At 32.7% G+C, this 24,348-nt stretch overlaps 1 long non-coding RNA gene across 1 annotated transcript; it reads left to right on the forward strand.

Annotated features, from left to right (window-relative positions):
* The first annotated feature begins 367 nt into the window (after positions 1–367).
* LOC133198002 (uncharacterized) lies at positions 368–24,348 on the forward strand. The gene is made up of 5 exons (XR_009722479.1): positions 368–553; positions 3,338–3,433; positions 9,523–9,628; positions 9,844–9,940; positions 22,627–24,348. It is a non-coding gene; the product is annotated as an uncharacterized LOC133198002 (long non-coding RNA).

The following is a 24,348-nucleotide window of genomic DNA, read 5'->3' on the forward strand; positions in this document are numbered from 1 at the left end:
TTTATTTCGTATGTATGATAATTTATTTCGTATTTTAATTCTGTCAACAAATCATTGTCGCAGCCTAGTTCCCTTCATTATTTTCAGCAGTTCAGTGACAGAGATAAAATAATCATTTGAGGTTTATATCCCCCCCCCTCCCCACCAAATGAAACTGAAAAATGTTTGGTTTTGGTCCCCTTCAACTGAAATTGATTCCTACTTACCATGCTTACAGGCTTAACTATGAAGATGTGACAGGGAGTGTAATAACAATAATTTTTCAGACGGATACATATTAAGCTGATATACGTATAAAATTTTAATGGATAGATAGAAATTAATAAACAATTACAACCATTTATGATAAACTACATAAAGATAATTTTTCAAGCAATTTGAAATTCTTCATTTTTTATGATAATATTTTATTTCGTATATATGTTTATAGGTTTATTCGTATCAACAAATCTGTGTACGAGTTAATAACGCAGCCTGGTTCCCTGCATTTTCAGTGAACCACAGAGAACCAGAATAAGATTGTAGGGAAACAAGCCTTGTTACAAGGTTTGAGGTTTGTTTATTTTATATTTTAATTTACACTTTTAAAAATTATTATTATTATGCAAAAATCTGTGTGCAGATGAATATTTACATTTTAATGTTATAAGTCGTTTTGTGGTTCATATTTGCGGTGACTGTCCCACGTGTGTTTACCTGTTTACATTCACCTACTGACCTAGAGTCTTCAAAATATACCTTCTGTAATCATGACTGTTGTAATCTTGTTTTTATGTTAGTTTACCATATGTAACTTGACTGTTGTATAGATTTATAGCGATCACTGCAAGCTTTTAATATTTAGGTGAAGAGAAATTTCAGACTATCAATCACAGGCACTTGTTTCATATACGGTGCACCCCTACTTATTTTTACCACAAGGTATCTAACTCAATTTCAGGCACCCCCGCTTCAAGCTCGTATTTTGTTCATGTATCATTATCAATCATTAACCTACTTTAAAATGACATCGTTCGCTTCAAGAGACTTTTTTCTTGTCAAATAAATCGTTTCAGACATCTCTGGTCGAGTCTCTTTATTGTAAAGCACTCATTTATTCCACGAAAATTACCTCGATACATTTTAAGACTTTAGATTGGATACAACTTCCAGTTGGGGGTAGAATAAAACCAGAGACTTCAGAGTATTCCAATCCGAGGTCTCTGGTTTTATCCTTCATTTATAACCCCAACCACATTTTTGTATCGAAAATTACCTTGATACATTTTAAGACTTTAGATGGGATACAAATTTCATTTTTTTCACAGGTCACGAGGTTTCAACTTAAAAAATTAAAATTCTCACTGTTAAGATATGTTGGAAATTTTAGCTTGATGTGTTGATAATTTGCCAAATTATTATGTAATAAAGGGGACTTTATATGATCACCCGGCGCTGTTGCTTTAGTTCAGTCTTCACAACAATTCTTTTTCAGCACATGCCCTTCGGGCATGTAGACCTATCATTTTTACCCAGCCCATTCAAATTTGTACATGTCCTACTCAAAATTCTTACATTTACCAGTATTGTGCAACAAAAAAAACCCATTAGGTATAAAGGTTTTATATTAATTTTTTCAGCGTCGTAAACCAACCATGGCCTGTGATTGCCATTTTCTAAAGCGTTTTTGTTCATAAATAACTTTTGAGTTGCATGCTGGTCATTTGTTGGCCGGTTTAGCTGAACTGAATTTCAGAAATGGGTTCATGACTGTAGTGCCACAGTATGTGGCATGGATGAACATCTCGTAATTTAGCAAGCAACTTCGAGAAAACAAATAGGTTTAACTAAACACTTCAATGATTAGATTGACAATCATTTGACAGGTCGTATCGAGAATGTAGACAGGCAATCCATCGACATTACATATAGCAACGTTTAAGCGAATAATGGGGGTAGGACAGAGTAAATGGCAAGTAAAGATCGTACAATGAAAGAAGATTCACATATGCCCTCTTCGGACATGTAATTTGGCAATTTTTACAAGCCCGGCTGCAAATTTAACAGGTCCCTGGCATTGGACTCCCGGGTTATTTGGAAGACTGTTAGTTTAGTTTCATGAGGTCCGACAACATTGATTCTCAATGTCTGCTCCCTCTACCCCATACACTTATCTTGATAAAATTACATAAATTATATTATTAATTATATAAATTGATATAAATTATATAAACCGGTCTTGTTTATATAATTTTACAATGTCATAAACAGCTGCTTAAGTGCATATAATATTGTACTAAATGGATTTATATATAGGATTAGGGAAAGATCCTCACTTGATTATGGCAGCATATTTAGCCCGTAGGAGTTTATTATCTACCACACATGATCAATGTCACTTTTGGATGTGAATGACTTTTGACACCCTAACTTCAGTTCAAATCAACGTTAACTTTATGTGACGTCTCTCTGAATCTTTTTTGGCATGTAACTTGGGTAAAAACAATTAAGTACTCTTGATGCATTTGATTTCTCTTAGCCCGTTTAAACATATCCAAGGTCTATACCAGTTTTTGCAGGGGCGAAACTATGTAGAAGTTGGAGAAACCCATCCCCTTTTTGACGTATTTGGTTTTCGAGGGGTGAAAATTTTCAATATTACACTCAACTACATGCAATATTTATTATATTATACTGAATGTTTTATACAAATACAAATAATAGTGAACTTTGAGCACATAAATCTGCGCAGTCACTTTTTTTTGGAATATCACCCGTCGTCAAGCAATGTTGACTGTTGTGACACTGGGCGTGGCTTCATTATTCAGCGGATAATAGTGCTTTTTAACAAATGTTTCTTGACGAATCAGATTAATTCATCTAATATACCTGAAAGTACAATATTAATTAATTGTCATCATTTTCCTATATTAGCATTTTTACTGGTAATGGTTTTGAAATGATAGGAACATGCACTGTTCAAAAAGTCTTAAAATTTTGTTTTGGCTCAATTTCTTTGTTAAATTACTGTGTTGAACTAAGGCAGGTCAATTAAAGTAACATGATCCTATAGATTCCATGTACATTTAGTACTGTAAAGTAGACAAATTTATTGTTCTCACAAGTAGTTCTCAAACATTGATTTAAGTTGGTCTCCTGAAGGATGTAATAATGCAATTGGTCTGCTTAAGGTATAGTGTATAATATAGACATGCATATTTTATTTTGAATTTGTATTATGTCAATCATTAGAAATATATGGATCTTAATTAAAAAACATTGTTTTCATTAGAATTTAAGATATGTATAATAGGCATATATTCTTCATGCTTTTCCATAGTTAAGTCCTTTTTTACAGGGTCTCTGCTAGTATCATGTGGACCCCAGTGTAACAAATCTATGGAAAGAGAGAAAATCTCAGCTCAAGGGTCAACATGTCTTTATTCCAAGAAAGGTAAATTGATAATTTTTTCTGCTAAAATACTCTTTTATAAAATTATAATATCAATGCAAAAGAGTGAACTTTCAATGTACCTAACAACATTTTGAAAATGAAAGTGCAATAACAGTTAATAATTATGATCAATCGAATGAATGTTAATAATCCAATCAAAGTCCTTGTTGTATATCATTTTTGCTAGGGCTGTGTATTGAGCAAAAAAAAAAAAAAAAAAGAAAGACATTTTTTAATGCGATATGCAATCGCCATTTTCACAGTATTTGTGCTAATTGTGTTGCACTTGGACCAAAAAATAAAAAGTAATACAGCACATTATTGACATGTTTTCTAGAAAGTACAATACCTCTGCATGCGAGTCCCAAATTTTTTTTATATAAGCATTCTTATGAAAAAAGTTATGCGAAGTCAAATTTTGGGTGAGGTCTTGTGTTGCGGACACTACATTACACCTGTTATATCTAAAATAAAATATTAAAGATATTTATTTATTCCAAACTTCTTGCAGGTTTTGATTATGTATCTGATTGCAGTGAAATAAAAGAAAAATGTTATGGTTCTCTTTGAAAACAAAAATTTTATTCACATTAATGACTTGCTAATTTTCTTGCATAATTTATCTCCCATCCTTACATTTATCTACCTTTACAATTACACATAAGACCTATACAATTATCATCTGAAAATTAAATTGAATGATTCTAAATTTCAAATACATTTGTCATAACATCCTGGATATCTTTGTTTGCATCTTGTCTAGCTTTGAAAATGCATGGCATTTTTGTTGTGGACACCTACCTTTACAATTACACATAAGACCTATACAATTATCATCTGAAAATTAAATTGAATGATTCTAAATTTCAAATACATTTGTCATAACATCCTGGATATCTTTGTTTGCATCTTGTCTAGCTTTGAAAATGCATGGCATTTTTGTTGTGGACACTACAAGTAACCATAAGAATAATCTTTTGTCATTTTTAATAAAATAATTGTTGATAAATGTTCATTTCTAGGCTGAATTACATACCACAAGATCAACTCTTGAAAATGGACAATATTAAAAGATGTAGAATGTGGTTTATTGAGATGAAAATAACCACATAACAAGGACTACTAAATATTTCTTGATGTATAATTGTTATGCAGTTTAAAAAAATGTCTATGATTTCACTTATGTTAATACAATTCAAAAAGTTATAACAAATAGTTTTATAGATAAATTCAATGAATTAAAGAATTTTCTGAGGTATCTATAAATTTTTTTCAGCATTGAAATTGTTGCGGACACTACAATATATTGAAATATTGCTAAATGACACCATATTTGGTTTGAATGGAGTAAACTAAACATCTTAATCTCAAACTAGTTCTATATGTACGGTAAATGGTATTATATTATAGGGAAATAAAAAAGGCTAGTCAAAAATGGTATTTTGGCCTAGAAAATAAAACCCATATATACTAGTAAGTTTGAAGTGTTATCTTGTACAAAAATCACCATTTGTTATCTTAATCCAGTTAACAAACTTTATTATCAAAGGAGCTAAATATCAGAGAAGTGTTTCACATTTCAGAAATATTTAATGAAATAAAAAGTGAAAATAATACATGAATGTGTTATATAGTTATTAAAGTAGTGTCCGCAACACAACTGCATTAGTTAGAACTAGACTTATTAATTAACAATTAACATATTGATATATTCTTAAGTTTCCTCTTATTCAGTTTTAAATACCACATGAAAATTGACTTCCAATATATAACATAAGACTGACAATTGAAAGATTTTGAATAATATGTATAAACAAGTCGTTATGGGTGTTGTTCAAAGTCTGAAGTTATAGTTCCATTAAGTTTTGTAATCTTACATGTTTGTATTGAATATTTGGATAATTATAGTGATGATCAGTTGAAATCATGTTACATTTCCTTGAAAAAAACTTTGAATTAAAAAAAGCTGTTGCGGACTCTACAGCGTTGCGGACTCTACAAAACACAATATATCTGCAAGAATTCCAAGCAACACTGAGTTAAAGTCTGATATTTTTTGGTAGATAGATTAGTAGCTGCACTGGCTTTTTACATGTAAAATAAAAGAAATATAATTCATAAAGCATTCCAAAATAAGCACATGTTGCGGACACTACAGAATTTTTGGGACATTTTTATGCCAGTAGGAAGAAAATGTGTCATTTTCTAAAGTTTCGAAGAATCCACTCAAACTTTTCTATACTGTTTCATTTATCATGTAACTCTATTTTTAAAAAGAACCTAAAGTAATAGTAATGCATTAACATATTTTTTTTATAATTGCAAGTTCAAACAGTAGAATTACATAAAATTTCATAACGTATCTGCATTTTCACATATTTCAACATAATTTCGCTAATATTTTGTTGATTTACATAAAGTAAATTGCATATAAAAGAGGGATAATTTCACAATGATTTGGCATCTATCACTAAGAGTTTCTATTGTAAATCTCCTGAAACAAAAACTGGATAACAAAGCCTTTTTTCAGCTGCAACAGCATAACACATAATTTACCCCATATTTTCAGTAGTAAAACTTCAATATTTTTATTGTATAGAACATGGGAGTGTTGTATATCATTTAACTTGTTAGGGGTACCATTTGGTCATAATTTGGTCATAATTGTTAAGGGTTTAATCATATATTTTGATGCAGAGTGCATTATAACATTAGTGAGTATGAAAAATCACAAATACTGTGAAAATGGCGCTTATATTGAATTCTTTAACAATTCTATCAAAAAAGTCTTATGAATCATTATGCATGAATTTTATAAAAATAATAATTGTTTTTTTCTCATTTTTAATTTTTTGTCTCACCGTCTTTAAAAATTACACTTCAAATTCAAACTTTTCTTGACTGTAAAATCAACATGTTAAGTAAAGTTGTCTATGTATTTTTATGATTTTGTAATAATCATTTAAGATGTGCTACCTCCTTAATGATTATATCATTTTTGATCAGTTTTAATTCAAAACAATTACCGGTAAATATAATCTTTGGTGATTGAAATTCCCAAGTTTTTCACAGAATTACATAAAAAAAACTGCCTGCCCAAAATGTATTGGAATTAAGTTATTTTTAGCTCACCTGAGCCAAAGGCTCAAGTGAGCTTTTCTGATCAAAATTTGTCTGTTGTCTGTCGTCGTTGTCGTAAACTTTTCACATTTTCATCTTCTTCTCAAGAACCACTGGGCCAATTTCAACCAAACTTGTCAAAAAGCATCCTTGGGTAAAGGGGATTCAAGTTTGTTCAAATGAAGGGCCACACCCTCTTTCAAGGGGAGATAATTAAGAATTAGTTAAAATTTAGTGGTATCTTTTAAAAATCTTCTTCTCAAGAACCACTGGGCTGTAAAAGTTGAAACTTAGGTGAGACCTTCATTACATAGTGTAGATTCAAGTTTGTTCAAATCATGACCCCCTGGGGTAGGGTGGAGCCACAATGGGGGATCAAAGTTTTACATAGGAATATATAGGAATAAATCTTTAAAAATTTTCTTCTCAAGAACAACAAAGCCACGATTAGTCATATTGATATGGAATCATCCTCAGGTAGTGTAGATTCAAGTTTGTTCAAATCATGACCCCTCGGGGTAGGGTGGGGCCACAAGGGGCGATCAAAGTTTTACATAGGAATATACAGAAAAAAAAATTGAAAAATCTTCTTCTCAAGAACAGCAAAGCCTTGTTAAGTCATATTGATATGGAAGCATTCTCAGATAGTGTAGATTTAACTTTGTTCAAATCATGACCCCCAGGGTTAGGGTGGTGCCACAATTGAGGATCAAAAACTTCAAAAATCTTCTTCTCAAGAACAGCAAAGTCATGTTTTGTCATACTGATATGGAAGCTTCCTCAGGTAGTGTAGATTCAAGTTTTTTCAAATCATGACCCCTGGGGGGTAGGGTGGGGCCACAATGGGGGATCATAGTTTTACATAAGAATATATAGGGAAAAAAAACTTGAAAAATCTTCTTCTCAGGAACAGCAAAGCCATGTTTTGTCATATTGATATGGAAGCTTCCTCAGGTAGTGTAGATTCAAGTTTGTTCAAATCATGACCCCTGGGGGTAGGGTGGGACCACAATGGGGGATCATAGTTTTCCATAGGAATACATAGGAAAAAACTTCAAAAATTTTCTTCTCAAGAACAGCAAAGTCATGTTTTGTCATACTGATATGGAAGCATCTTCAGGTAGTGTAGATTCAAGTTTGTTCAAATCATAAACCCCAGGGGTAGGGTGGGGCCACAATGTGGGATCAAATTTTTACCTAGGAATATATAGGAAAAAATCTTTTCATCAACGGAAAAGCCATGTTTAGTCATATTGATATGGAAGCATCCTCAGGTAGTATAGATTCAAGTTTGTTCAAATGATGGAAGGGGGGGGGGGGGGTTAGGGAGGGTCCACAATGGGGGATCAAATTTTTAACAAGGGAATATATAGGAAAAAAATCTTTAAAAATCTTCTGCTCAAGAACAGTAAAGCCATTTGTAATATTGATATGGAAGCATCCTCAGGTAGTTCAAAATCCAAGCCCCCTCCCCTTTAAACTTTTCAATACTGAAGTGATTTGTGCTTTTTCCTAGCCAATGTGCTCAGGTGAGCGTTGTGGCCCATGGGCCTCTTGTTTTTGATACGATATATTCATTAATCTAGATACGTATCGATATACAGGTAAACTTCGGTATCTCGAACACCGGTATGTCGAATACCACGGATATCTCGAAGTGAATCAACGGTCCCAGCCGTTTTTATTATATTTATGATTTTAAAAAAAACCCAGTATCTCGAACATGGAAATCTCAAATACCTCGCTTATCTTGAAGTAGATTTACGGTCCCAAGTGCTATAAACACATGCGTTATCTCGAAGTCCAACAAATTCTCGCTCCACTGAATTCACACCTTAGTACACAATAATCCCATTATGCTAATTTTACGGTCTGTTGAACGTTTCCGTTAGGTCTAGCACAGGCTTCATGGGACCATTACTGATAATCACACCTTATTAGTCCCAAGCTGTTGTTTTTGGTAGTTAAATTTAATTACGCAGGCCAGGTGATTTGGAGGTGTTAATAAAATGCACTCTCAGAGATACTATGACACGATAATGAAACAGCAGCTTGGGGACGATTACTGTACTAGAAATTTAAATTATCGAAAATACACGCTTATACACATCATTACATATCAAAGTAAACACTGAACACATCAAAGTGATATTGACCTCAAGAAATTAAACAATTAAAGACATTATTTTGAGTATAAAAGTCAGTACCAAAAATCAAATCTTCAGTAAATATCATGTCCGATAAGGCAGTCTAACGAAGGACCCGGTAGCCAACCAGGGGGGATAGTTAGATTATCTGACTGTAGTGGAAAAAGAAAACTTAAAGTTCATACAATCGAAACAAAGTTTGCTTTTGTTTATTCATATTGGCAATTTCAATAAATTATTGTAGAACGATAATTCCTGTTGTTACATTTAGGCATGTGGGTATATGTACATATCCTGTTAAAGTCTTTGTGTATCACATTATATCATGATATACTTCAGACAAATTAGTACACCTGTAGTTTTGAATACAATTCATACATTGATTTCTTTTGCCACAATGGTCTCTTTAATATTGCAATAATGCATTTGGTCTTCCTAATGCATGTATAATGCAGGTACTGTATATATTCTATGTCCAGCTTATAGGTGAGTCATAAAAAGATTAGTATTTTGAAACCAGGTTAAAACATCAGAGCATTGATTTGAAATTGTCAATTGATTCTGGCAAAAAGTTGTACCAATTTATAAGCGGGTCAATAGCAAATCCCTCCAAAATAACCTCAAAAAATACAACTGACTTATAGGTGGACCACCTTATAGGCAAGTATATATACGGTATAGTTTTTGTTGAATTTTGCTAACAGCAAAACACTATGAATAATGAATTTTGGAAAAAAAAGATTATTAAGTTTAATGATGCATGTATGTAGTATAGAAATATTGTTCATATGCCTGTACATGGTACAAATATGCATTTTACAGAGTGTACATATGCCAGAATCATATGGACCGCAGACTGGCCCTGGTGATTCCGTTAAAAAAAAAAGAGGAAAAATCAGTGCTTGTGCTCATTGGTCATTGGACAAAGGTAACTAGATTTATTTTATGAAACTAAACATGTAAATTACTAGGATATTAAAATATCACAATTAAAATACATGTACTGATTTATATATATATATGGATATCAGTTGGTCTCCTTGATGGAGTTAAATGCATTTGTTATCCCTTTTAAGTGGATCATTTAAATATTATGCAGTTTATTTAGAAGCTCTTTATTATCTGCACTCTTCACTTTTACAGGGTGAATGCCAGAATTTTTTCAAGAACAGTCTGAATCTGACATGGAAAAATGAAGAAAAACAGCCTTCCTGTTTATAAATCTACATTCTGACAAAGGGTAATTTTGTTTAGTTCAATTAGAAGTGCACATTTAATTTCAGTTGCTTTCCTTAATGATATATTATAGCATTTTTATTCCCTTATGAACAATATGTATACTTGTAAAGCATGTATCACAAAATCTTCTGCAAACAAAGTTTTGGGTGTAGAGTGTTTGTTGTTTAACGTCCCTCTGGAGAATTTTTCACTCATATGGAGACGCCACCACTTGTCAGTGGAGAGCTGCAAATTTTTGTCCTATACTCAGCACTTACGGCCATTGAGCATTGAGGGATCTTTATCGAGCCAGCACCTACTGTGACATGGGACCTCGGTTAATACCTCTGTCTCATCTGAAGAACGGGTCTCCACGTCCCACAGTGGGATTCAAACTCGCGATGTAAGGATCAGCTTCTTTCTCCGCAACTCTAGAGTAGACGCTCTAACCACTGCATCTGCTCTACTTTGGCAACTTTGGGAGTATATAAGCATAGGAATCATCATGTCCATCTGTCTGTTCATGTGTTTGGCCACTTTTATGATTAGTTTTTTTGTTCCAATTCTGGCTGAGATAAATTGATTTAGGTCATCTAAATACAAACAAATTAAGGGAAATTACTATGGTATTGGAATGAACTTTTTGGAATACTGTCTAATTGTTCCATTGTAGTTGGTTTCTTTAATGTTGAAGTAATGCATCTGGTCTTCCTAATGCATGGCATACACTGTATGCATGTGTAATGTTAAAGTTGGCTGAATGTAAAACAGTTCTTGCGTTATGACAAAGGTAAATAGATTTAGTTCATGTAACTAAACATGTAAATTATTAGGGTATTAAAATCTCAAGTTTTGAATACTGATTTACATGTGGAGAGTAGTTGGTCTCCTTAATGCAGTAATAATACATTTGGTCTCCCTTATGCATACTGTATATTATATAAAGGGGGAGTTTCGATAAGGTCGCTCAGCGGCCCACTTTTTTTCATAAAAATAAATTTCAATTTATTTTTTCAAAACTAGTTAAGAATTCAAGAAAAATATATTAACTTTTGTTATTTACATTTCAGAGGTTAATATGAGATGAATTCACAACGTAGCTGATACATACTTAGATGTACCCTCAGATCCGTTAACATTAGGCTTATGGGAAAATATAAGAGGGTGGCATTTAAAAATCGATGTTTAGAATATGAAGTGCATGAGGGACACTCACCTAATTTTTTTCAGTAATTAGATATACTCTGCACACTAATTTCTTGAAATATGATGAGTGTCGCGTGTGCACTTCATATCCAAAAAAATGAAAATTGCATAAAATTTGCATATCTAAAATTAGAAGCTCCTGGTTTCTTGATCTGACTCTGTGTTAAAATACTAGGCCAAAAGTAGCATTTTTTTTTAAATCAAAGAAGATTCTCGATTATATTAACAGTAGAAAACATTATCGTATCCTATCTTCATTTCGACAGTTTTTTTTGTCGCCAACGTATAACGTTAACGTCACATTTTTAGCTCACCTCCTTGAAGTTGGGGGAGCTTTCGTAATACCGTCGGCATCGGTGTTTCAGGTAAAAGTATTTGAAGCAGATTTTTTTTTTCAAGTATATCTATGCCCTATATTAATCAGAGTCACATGATCCAGCGTGTTTCCTTGTCACCAGTCAGGTTTCAGATGCTGGATTTTTAGTCAAAGAATGTCCAAGTAAATGTTTTAAAAGCAGGTTTAAGTTTTTGGAGCAGAGCAGCTGAAAGCACTTGTTGACCAGACTTGCTTTATGATGCACACTACTATATTGCTTCAGATGCTGGATATGACCTACATTTCATTAATAAGTGAGCAGGTTAAAGATTTTGAAGCTGGTCTCATTTTTATATAACTATAAGCCCCATTGTGACCAAACTTGCATTGATGATGCATCTAGGATTGCACATTACCAGACATGGTTCAGATGCTGCATCTTTCTTACATTTTCCTACTGACTGAACAAAAAATAAGTTTTCGAGCAAGTCCATTCCTTAACGTTATTCATCATGCATAGTTATATTTTTGACTTTCTTGTAAATAGAAATCCACGCTCCGACATGCTAGAGAGGCGCCCATGTATTTATGTGTGGTTGATATAGGAAACGTGGCTTGTTTTAAGTCTGGATGTCTAGGGGCATATGTCTGCTTGATTACGGATTAAACACATATCTTTGGCGTTTTCACATGCATTTCGAACTGCGCTCTGTTCTAGCAAATCATATATAATGAATTCTAGAACTCTCTAAATGAGAAGTGACTAGAAATGGTGTAAAAACTTAAGTATCTCTAGAGATTTGAGAAGCGAGAGGAAATAAGTCCTGGCTGGGATTCTCTCAGTTACGCTGAAAACATAATGCAGATCTATGTGGGCAAATACTTATAAGTTTCATAATGAGAAGGAAAATTTAATGCATTATAGATTTTTCCATCATATTACGTATCATGATAAAATACTTTTGACTGTAATCAATATCATTCATATTATCAAATATATTGCAGAAGCCAGTAGGTGCAAGGTAAAAAAATATGTTATCTGTCAGCCGCCAGATAAGTTTCTGCCATTGAAATATCTGGCGGCCGCCAGATAAAATTGTAGTGTTTTTGCCAATCAAATTGTAGCACCCAATGATATACCTCAATGCACTTGATTGACAGAGGTACACAGACCAGGTATTTTCGAAGGCGGTGCTTAAAATCTCTGCCTTTAAGGAGGCTGGGGGGTCAACAAATTAACCATCAGATATAACTTAATTTTTTAGATATGATATCTTAAGCTGTCAACTATTATTTGGCAAAGAAAAATTTCATACATTTTTGTTTTAAAATTTGATCATTTTTGTATATCTTTATATGGAGCTCTTCTTCTGAAGGAGATCAATATAGTCTGAAAATGGCCACAACCCCCCAGCCATCTTAACGACATCTACAACTTCTCTTTGAAGTCAAATCTTGGAGTTTCATGCCTTATTAGCAAAGACAAAATCTACACTTCATACAAAAATTCACTTCATAAGGTTTTCACCTCATAACTTTAGATTTATGTTTTATTAGATTACATGTCTACACCGCAAGGAACTTATTTGTCGGATTCTAGTTATTTATGTTGCGGCCAACAGATAAGTTTCTGGTCGCTGCCAGTCATTTATGTGGTGGCCGCAGGAAAACTATTTGGCCGCCGCCAATTTTTCTAGCGGCCGCCGAATAATTATGTGGCGAACGCCAGATAAAATATTTTTCTTACCTTGCACCTACAATGTACTGGCTTACCTAGCAATATGATGCTTTTAAGTAAACTTTTTATTCATGTATGTATTTAAAATATTTTTTAATCTTTTTATTTCAAAACATGTTATTTAATTTCAATTTTATGATACTAAGGTATATTTTTATAAAACATGTAGTTGTATAACCTTATTGATGAAAATGTATTGCATATACCTGTATATGACGTTTTTGCATTCACCTATCTCATGTCTACATATCTTTTCATTTGCATTTTTCATATGGGAAAATGTTAAATATTGATTATATAGTTTATGTATAAATTGTCGATTAATTATGATGTTAAATCTTTCTATATATTTTACGTTTCATAAGTTAAATCCATCCTCTTTTAAAGAAAAGTAACATTTGACACACCAGAAAAATATCGCACCTTAAAAAAACATTCGCATAAGATAAACACCATTTTCCGTAAAAAAATTGTTGAGAATTGGTTAATTTATGTCTTTATTCATATTTATCCTATTTCATTTACGATTTTGACGGTTAAAAAATCCACTTTCCCCCTATGAAAATGTCTACTCCCAAAATATACGAAATGGGGGTATACTTAAATTTTCAATTATCACGTGACCGGAAAATGCGTAACATAAATTATTTTCATATTTTTAGGAAGTTTAGAAGTTTTTCTACAAAATATCAAAATTTCATAAAATTTCGTGAGGGGCCGAAAAACGGCCTTATCGAAACTCCCCCTTTAATGACTGACATGTACGAGGGTTGATCCAAAAGTTCATGGAATTTCTTCATATTTTATTTATTTATTAGTGAAAGTGGTTGAATACTGATTTACATGTGGATAGTAGTTGGTCTCCTTAATGCAGTAATAATACATTTGGTCTCCCTTATGCATACTGTATATTATATAAATTTAATGACTGACATGTACGAGGGTTGATCCAAAAGTTCGTGGAATTTCTTCTAGTGTTGTACCGATAATCAGAAAACATCGATTGTCGACAAAAAAAATGCTACTGATTCCGATGATCGATTATAGTTTTTCATAATCGATCATCGGAAACATACTTCTAATACAATACATTCCGGAATTATCCATTTCTGGTTTAAAATTTATTTCTTCTTAATGAAAGAAAATGGCATCTGCATCTGATACTAGCCAACTAGCACGAAGCAGAGGTGATTAAGAACCGAAGATGCATATATAGGGCCTAAAAAAAATTATTTTTGTTTCCTGTAATAACTCGACCGACCCATTCAATTTACCCCCGGGTGAATTTTTTTTCTGCCAAATCTGTGTTTGCTCTTTGGTTTGATCAATCAGCTGATTCTTTTTATTCAAAAAATATTAATTGTATCTTTTATTTGAGATATAAAATATGCAACTTAGTCAACATTTACCTTAAATATAGAGTGATCAATTCCCCCCACAGCTTTTTGAAGTTCGTTTTCTGCCGCTAGGCAGCCATGTTGGGTGTCCACTGTAAATATTTTTAGGTCTAGAAAGTGTAAAAGAAGCAAAACAACAAAGAAAATAATATATTATGTATTTTATATATTCATGTTAAAGAAATAAATGAAATTATTGTAATAGTCTGCTTTTTGTATACAAAACTATGAAGAAATCCGATTATAATCGGTGAAATCGCATCAGAAGCAGTAACCAATTCCAACCGATGATCAATTATGAAAATTAACCGATGTCTCATCACTAATTTCTTCATATTTTTTTTTATTTATTAGTGAAAGCAGTTGAATACTGATTTACATGTGGAGAGTAGTTGGTCACCTTAATGCAGTAATAATACATTTGGTCTCCCTTATGCGTACTGTATATTATATAAATTTAATGACTGACATGTACGAGGGTTGATCCAAATGCTGATGGAATTTCTTCATATTTTATTTTTTTATTAAGTGAAAGTGGTTGAATACTGATTTACATATGGATAGTGGTTGGTCTCCTTAATGCAGTAATAATACATTTGGTCTCCCTTATGCATACTGTATATTATATAAATTTAATGACTGACATGTACGAGGATTGATCCGAAAGTTCATGGAATTTCTTCTTATTTTATTTATTTATTAGTGAAAGTGGTTGAAAATTACAAATAAAAATATAGACACTTCTTGAATTTTTTTAATAAAAAAATATTTTAAATATTAATGATAGTAACTCTATGGCAGTTGCCATAGCAAAGGATGTTTTAAAATGCAGGGGAGACATTTACTCGTTCATTATCATTTTAATTCTTAATACGTGATATAAGAAAAAACCTGCGCTAAGTGGCAAATAAAATGAGAATTTTGTCATTATTACGATTGCTTGACCACTAATATATCTGTCTGTGAGAGTTTTACTGATTTAACTTGATATTTAGATTATTAGTTGATGATTTCTTGTTCATCTTTTAATTGTTAGAGAACGTCACATTTCAGTCAAGTTATAAGTTTTGTTAAAATCTTAGGAACACTCTGACTTAATGGGGTATACTACTGATACAGGCTGGAGAAAAATGCATTTAGCAACTGATTTTCCAGTGGCGTGAGAAATTTAAGAACAATAGAACTTCCATGGAGGTTGATTAAAGGTGTGGCTGCTTTTGGAGGGTCTGTTTTTCTCGTAGTCAAATTAAGCGTTGATGGATGTTGACCACTGACGTACTGTGCTTGACTTTGCTACTGAAATTGGAACATCATATGGAAAGATGGGGAGTATTTTTGAAATATGAGTGTAATATAAAGATAAGTTGATTGGTGGATACCCAGGCTTTTCTTGAGAGAAAAAAAGAGAAAAAGGCAGAATATTCTGTAGAATTACTTAGTTGAATTGAACATGAGGGTGAGATGCTCCTATAACATGACATGACTTACTTAACTTGACGTTACGTCGAAGTCTCCCCCGGATTTTACAACTATCAGTGTTCAGAAAGCTCATGTGACCTTATTGGTAATTGGAACGTGGTGAAATTTTCCAGTATTGTTGCATAATGACTCTATATTATAAATATGCCTATTGTTTGCTTTCATCAAATCACAATAAAATTTTAGAAATAATTAAATCCCATGAACTTTTGGATCAACCCTCGTATTAGAAAAAAGATGGATCTAAGATTGAACAGGTTATAATTCACCTGAGTCATTTAAATTACTTATTGCTATCTGTTCTTGTTCAGTCATCATGTGTCAAGTATTGTCTGTAAACTATTGAACATTTTCAGCTTCTTTTCTGGAACCAGTTTCAACTAATTTCTCGGTTGAAGTACTGTATAGGGGATTAATTTCAGGGGTTGTAATTTTCATGTTTTTCTCTCCTCTGACACGATCGCGGTTTGTTGAATTCGCAGAATCGGTATATAACTAAGGTTACATGTACCTCCCTTCAATGTCTATATCTGTTTAATCCATAGCATAGCTAGAAGGCATTAATCAGCGTTATGTATTCACTTCACGAACAACAGGGTAGATTTATATATACATCAGCAAGTTCAATAGTTATTTGAATGATTTTTTAAAACCAAAATGTCGATAAAAACATGATAATGCAGGTAACAAATACACATCGTAACATAGTTACGTACGGGTATTCAAAACCCATGACCCTAGTGTTTTGATTGATGAAACATGTAGCGTTGGCTATTAAAACAGTTTTTTTTTAAACAAATACAGGTTATTATCTGCTGGGTGCTCTAAATTAATGTCAAGCATTTTAATTAAAATAATTGAATGACAAGTACGATTCGTAATTACTGAAATGACCATGCACTGCACATATATTTACCTATGATATCGTAGTCTATTCTCAAATTTCCAAATATAACATGTAGGTTATTGAAAACTTATTCACTGTTTCTTGAATTCACGGATTTATTCACACCGTGAATATAGCGAATATTAACACCGCGAGTTATTTTCCCCCTATACAGTATACAGACTTAATATAGAAATGATTTTATCGACTTTCTCAATCTATCATGAATTTAAAAATGTAAATATAAGCATTTAATTGTAAATATTAAACATTTAGCATCTCATAACCAGAGTTGGAAATTACTGACTGCCCGAGGCAGTCTGTTTTTCAGGTAGGCAGGGACAAACTTTAGATTAACCTCGGTGGTCGGGGTCATTTAAACAGGTAGTTCCTGTTTTCCTCCTTTTTTTTCAGGGTATAGTAAGTCTATAGAAATTAAGTAAAATATAGTATATCAAAGGAACACTTCTAGTTAAAAATATGAAATGACCTATAGGACCAATATTGGTTTCTGTCTTTAGAAAAAGCTTACCGATATATGTTCCGGTCACTGACTTTAGGCCACATGTGTGTAGTTTCTTGTTTCTCATGTATTGCTTTAGTTCTACATTAATGGTAATCTAACAACCAAGCTTTAAGATAAACGTAATGACTTTAACTTTTCAATCGTCAACTTCCCTTACTTATTCAGCAATATACCTTCATTACCTGCATATGGGGTTTATATCTCTCAGTTGATTCGATACACAAGAGCATCCACTTTTGCCGAATGATACTTCTTGTGCTATTTTACCCGAGAAAAAAATCGAATGAAGTTGTATAGATACCTGTATCCATAGTGATCAAACTAAGAAATTTGCATGCTTGCGTTTGAAATAATACAATAACTATTAACATTAGTTCCTTTAAATTTTAAAATGAAAAAAAGTGTATTTAGGTGGCTTTCAATACCAGTACCATTGTCTTGCATGAATGTTAAAAATGTTTGACACTTTTAATTATGATGACATTTTAAGGACACTAAACTCTCCTAACCATCCTGTGTTCCTAAAACTAAATACATACAAACTTCTCTATGTGGCTTGACTTCGATATAATGATACAAAACGTGGTTATGTTTTACAGTGAACATCTTTGAGGAATGTTTACCTGGGTAGAACTCACGTGACTACCAGTATTTTAAATAATTTATTCCACGGGTGGGTTCAACATAGGTCATACAGGTAAATAGCTCTTGCTTGTTATAGGAAAAACATTGAACTTTTCATACATTTTTAATATTTTAAGTACAAGCCTAATCATGTACAAAGAACAAGGTACGGTTTCAATACAATTCTTGCCCTGTGTTTTTCTTAAAAATGAAAGTGATGTGAAAAATTAAAACTCGTGCTTTCTGAATCATTGAAATTCCATGCAGAAAGATCATAGAAATCATTTTTCTCTCATGACCTTCTAAATGCTAATTGTGACGTCATAAACTTGTGCAATTTCCCGTATTTTCTTAAAAAGTTGCAGAAGACACCAATTTTCAATGGAATTTTCTTTCAGAAAATATTGTCCACAGCCATCGCCCACAAAGATTTTGAGATATGTGATTTTTTAAAGAATTTTACACAACATATCCAAAAATTAAAGTGGGCGACGGCTGTGGACACTATTTTCTTAAAGAAAATAAACCTTGAAATGAGTCATTTTGAGGCATTTTCTGTTTAAAATAGAGAAATGAATCAAATTCATGATATCGTATATCCAGAATGGTACTCCTTCATGCCATATTCTTTCCTGATTTATCACAGTCATATACTCAACTAATATTTAAGCCAGTTTCAAAACTTTTTGAAAACATTACGTTTTTAGGGCACAATAAAGCTAAAACCGTACCTTCTTCTTTCCTACTTTCACACAAGTTTTATAAATGTATAATGCATTTTTTGTCAATCGCACAAGTTTGTACAATGTTAGGCTGACAATAAACAAAAGCTTTGAAATGAATGACCGTCCTCGATTTACTATAAAAAATCACGAATGTCGGCTGACCCCTACCACATTGTATGGCTTTGCTCTTTGTATATTCATGAATTTCAGTGATAAAATTTGTTGAATCTTATGGTTTAGATATCAATTAATGATCTGAGATGGAAAATTATGCTTAATTTAATTCTTCATTTTGTCACATTTTACCGGGGCCCATAAGTGCACTCGTTCTTTAGTGTTTATACAGGTAAAAAGTTTGAAAAAATAAAAATGTGCCAACAAATGGTTTCGAACCAGGACACTAAAAATGTTCATGGTGAGAGTCTGCGGTCTATCGTTCTGGGCTATGCTGACTATGAGGACATTTGTAATAAATATAAACCAGTATGATTGAAATAGGTTTTCACGTTTTTTGTAGTTTTTTTTTTTTCTATGAATTTCGACCCTAGGCACCTCTAAAAGAACCTTGTTTTAAATAATTGCTTACTAGATCAAAATCTATCAAAATTTCATAATTTAATTTAGGGGCAGGCAAAGGGTGATTATATTGCATCCATCGGGTATAATTTTCTTATCAGAAAATTGTAGAGATATGCAAGGTTAATTAATGACAACATTTATTTTTCCTTTTTGCCTAATACTTTTATGATTTTCACTAATAAATTGATTATTGAAAAAAAGCCTTTAATATGACTGCTGATTTTATCTCCATCTGTTAATTTTCAACACCTTTTCTCATGATTATAGTAGATAGAGAACAGATTATGATTTCTAACATTTACTAGCTTTTACAGATCATTTCCTTGAGATAGGTGGAACCAACAGTCAAATACAGACACTTTTTAGAAAAGTAAAAATCTGGCTCAGGTTAAAAAAAAAAAAATCATTTACAGTTTTAACAATTAGTAATTTTACCTTAATTAACTGGAAAAATCTTATTTGACGAAATACAGGTCAAGAATGAAGAGTTTAAAGCCTAGTAGGGATTTTGGTCACGCAGGTAGGTTAGGCTTCCCGTAGAATATCACAGTGCACTCTGTGCCTTCACATCTCTGAACTACCAAAATATGACGTCATAATGGAAAATGACGTCAAGTCACTGAAATCTTGAGGTGTTATGACGGGGAGAGTGTCATGAACTTTACACTTTATTTGAAACTGCATGTAAAATGCTAGGTAGCTATTGCAAAATTCACGGGTCGTTAAAGGTTTTTTTAAGTCGTATATGTCAGAATATTTTAAAAATACACCGCTTACCTACCCTTGATTGAAATTCAGCATGTTCAAAATGCTTATGAAAAATATACTTTTGAAATGTACTCTGTTTTATACCCGTGGTTGGAGGTAGAATTTATTTAGTGTGTATAAAAGAGTCTGGCGCAGGTGAAGAATGAGGATTAATCTGAGAATTTTTGTTGAAATCTGTAAGAAGAGGTTGTTCTCTAACTGAATCTTGCTTGGGAAAAATGTGTGTTGGCTTTGTTTTAATACAGATTACGATATTGTGTGGAAAATACCCTCAAATTTGTAGGTAAGTTGAATTTCTCTGGAAATATTTTGTATCTAAGTAATACTATGACTTTTCCCAAGCACATTTCGGATACACAAGGATACGATGAGCTTATTTTTATAACAAAATGTTAATAATTATTGTGTAAATCAACTGCGCCGAAGCGATTTATATGAAACACTTCAAAAAATTATAAATGACCGTCACGTGATCAGCAAAGTCATGTGATATCATAACAAATATGTTAATACATAGCCGAGGAAATCCTCTATATAAATTGGAAGTACTTAAGTTCAATACTTTTAAATTAAAACTAAAACCAACCTCGCAATGACATATTATGTTTTGAGCCCATTTTAAAGCTTCGGGAAGCCTAAACATAGCTGCGCAATCATTACAGGTAATCTGCAGGCCCTCTCGAGAATTTTACACTCATATTGAGACGCCACCACTTGCCAGTGGAAAGCTGCAAATTCTGTCCTATACTCTGCACTCATGGCCATTGAGCAGTGAGGGGTCTTTTCATGCCAGCACCTACTGTGACACTGGACCTTGGTTTATAAGGTCTCATCCAAAGGACTGGTCTCCATGTCCCACAGTGGGATTCAAACCTGCGACATAAGGATCAACTCCTTACTTCGCGACTCTAGAGCAGACGCTCTAACCATGGCGCCACGCTTGTGACTAGCTCAGTTTTAAAGAAATCATTCAAGATATTTTTTATCAAACTTAATATGCTGATACATATATAATTAGTAAGACCTATTCAACTATTTCAAAAACTTTTGACCTTTCCTGTGACCTTGACCTCACTTTCCTTCAATTTGCATTTTGCATGGTTTTAAAACCATTTAAAATATTGATATCTAAGGCTATGCATCTATACATAATTTGGTGAGAATTTATCATCTATATCCATTTTTTTTAGATTTCAATTTCAATTTTAAAGAAACTTTTCAAGATATTCTCATCAAACTTCATACACTAACACAAAATTTCATGTTGCATTACTATACACTCGGCAGGCATACATGTCCTATGGACATATTTCTAGTGTATTGCTATTTCTGTTGTTTGTTTACTTCCGGTCAGTAAGTGCCCTCTAGGGGCAAGCCCCAGTCCTGTTTTCTTTTCCAGGGGTGCAACAGCGTCCCCTAGAAAAACAAGTTGCACCATCCAATCAAATCGTGTTTTGTGCTGCTTTATGCCAATGAAATTAAGGCTGGACAGCATATGTATTATATTCTGACCAATGGGGTTGCCGTATTTTCAAATAATTAGGATAGACTTACCACTTCAGCATTCCTTTCATCACTGAAGTGATATACATGGTCAAAAATTGACTAACTTTCATTTTTGTGTCAACTGCAGAGCAAAACGACACTTAGAGATCACTTTACCTGGTGTCTGTCTGTCCGTCTGTCACACCTTATATCTCCAAAATTTTGAGAGGCAGGGTTTTGATAATTAGCATTTATATATGTTTTTGAGCTCATGATACTATACTTTGAAACTGTATGAAATTCAGTTACCACACAAACTTATATTTAAATACTATGAAAATACATTGGGATCAGTATTCCACAATGAATCGTGTTGACTGACAAAGTGACAATTAAAGTAAAGACAGTCTGAAATTCCTTTCCTCCGAGGATTGTTGGAAGCACCTACATGTGTATTAATAAAATGATAAATAGTTATTCCTCATAATTTCAATTAAATTATTCATTTGAGGACTGGGGAACCATATTTTCTTTGATTGCCAGATTCTATCCCAGTCTTTTACTTTTGGATCCTTTTTTTCCTTGCAGGCAAATGCATGAACCTCCATGCTAATATTAAATTAATAGCTGACCACTCTTAGATTTATTTACCTCTTTAATGACGATACCTAGCAGGTGACATATACATTCCTTGAAACACTTTAGTTCCTATTTGATTTTCACTAATATAAAGATTATTGAAAATTAAGACTAAGGTGCTCTATAGTGATCAGTCTATTCATTCATCTGTCTGTCAAATACATATATCCCATGTTCAGAGTACAGGTGACTCTAAATACTTCAAACTTTATATTTTTTAATTAGATACATGTAGCTGCTTTGGAACATCTGAAAGGTCTATTACATTATCACTAGTTTTACTAGTTTTCTTCATGTAAGTTGAATATATTTTAAACTTTTAAATTTTTATTTTTTCCAGGTAAGAAAGAAATTCAGGAGTTCTTAAATTGCCCTTGGAGTTCTTGGATTGCATCAAACTGCTAAAAGACCTCAACAAAAACAGCGTCTTGAAAATAAAAATGAAAATATTCAGTGAAAAAAAAATGATGAAAGAGCCACTAAAAATCTTCAAGCCTTTGAGCTGAAATCTGGAAGTCAATCTGTGGACTTTACTAGTATGTCATAATTACTAAGTCATCATTTGTGTATAATAAATACACTAAACTGTAAACACTTGTTAAAATGTGTATAATTTTTAGATATAATTTGTAGCTCACAGACTTCAATAGTTTCATGTAATGTAAGTAATAATGAAAATTTCCTGTTATCTAGCTAGATTAGAAACTATTATTGTCCAATTTTGGATATTGTGAAATAATTCATCTAGTATGCATACATGTGTGTACACTTACGTGTAAATTAATTGTTATAGCAAATTCAATCGATCATTAAGTTGAATGTTGACTAATGTTTTTCATCAAAATTGTTTACACTGAATTGTTTGTGGATTTTTCCATTTGCCCAGTCATGTCAAGGAGCACATGGCAGGAAATGCTTTCTCCTCCATTGCACCTGGTGTTTTTAGAGGTCTGTGTTTGCTCTGCTCTAATTATGTATTGTTTCAATGGACTTTAAAGCTTGATCACTGTTGGTAATCTTCATATTTCATATACTATTAGAGTACTTGAAGAAAACTGTAAAGATTTAACATACAGTATAATGCATGTACGAGGGGTTATCAAAAAGTTCGTGGACTAGCGTCATAAAATTAAAACCGCTTTAGGTACATCAATGAATTTTTACACATTTAGTTAGCATCATCTTTTCTATCTACAGAATAAACCATAAATCATAATTTTTATTTTTTAATAAATTGTTAGTGTTTTTGTAAGCAAAGGTATGTCCAGGCGGCGCAACCTCTAATATGACGTTTTTTTCTACCTGAGTGTAACTGAGAAAAACTCTTTAGATATGAGTATTTGTCATCAAAAAATCTCGTTAATTCAGGCATGTGGTACGACACATTTGTTCAGTAAAATTTGCAATTTTTACCCCATTCTGTAATTTCTATGAAATTTTATCGTAAATTTTATATGGAGTGTCCAAACAATTATGGGCTTGAAAATAACGTCAAAAAGGGGGAGGGGTTTCTTTTTCAAACACTCTATAGAGTTTCGCTCCTGGAAAAACTGGTATTGACCTAAGGAATGTTTAAACTGGCTACAGAAAAATAAAATGCATCCAGAGTACTTGTTTTTAAGGCCCAAAAAGATTCAGAGAGATGAAATATGCACAGTTAGTGTCGATTTGTAGTCAGGGTGTCAAAAGTCAGTCACATCGAAAAGTGACGTTGATCATGTGTGGTAGAAATTGAACTCCAACAAGCTAAGTATTCTGGCATAATCAGGTGAGGATCTTTCCCCATATAAAGATCCATTTACAAAATTATATGCATTGAAAACAGCTGCTCATGACATTATAAATTCATATAAATAAGACGGGTTTAAGTCCATACTTAACTCCAGGTAATCTCATCAAGATAATTGTATGAGGTAGAGAGAGCGGACATTAAGAAACAATGACGTTAAGCGGACGTCATGACACTAAACGGCGACAGCGCCGGGTGATCACATAAAGTCTTTTTAATTTTAGAATAATTTGGCAAATTATCAACGTATCAAGCTAAAATTTTCAACATTTC

This window comes from Saccostrea echinata, unplaced genomic scaffold, assembly GCF_033153115.1.
Source record: "Saccostrea echinata isolate AGI-Se365-2 ecotype Australia unplaced genomic scaffold, CSIRO_AGI_Sech_v1 ptg000032l, whole genome shotgun sequence".
Lineage (NCBI taxonomy): Eukaryota > Metazoa > Mollusca > Bivalvia > Ostreida > Ostreidae > Saccostrea > Saccostrea echinata.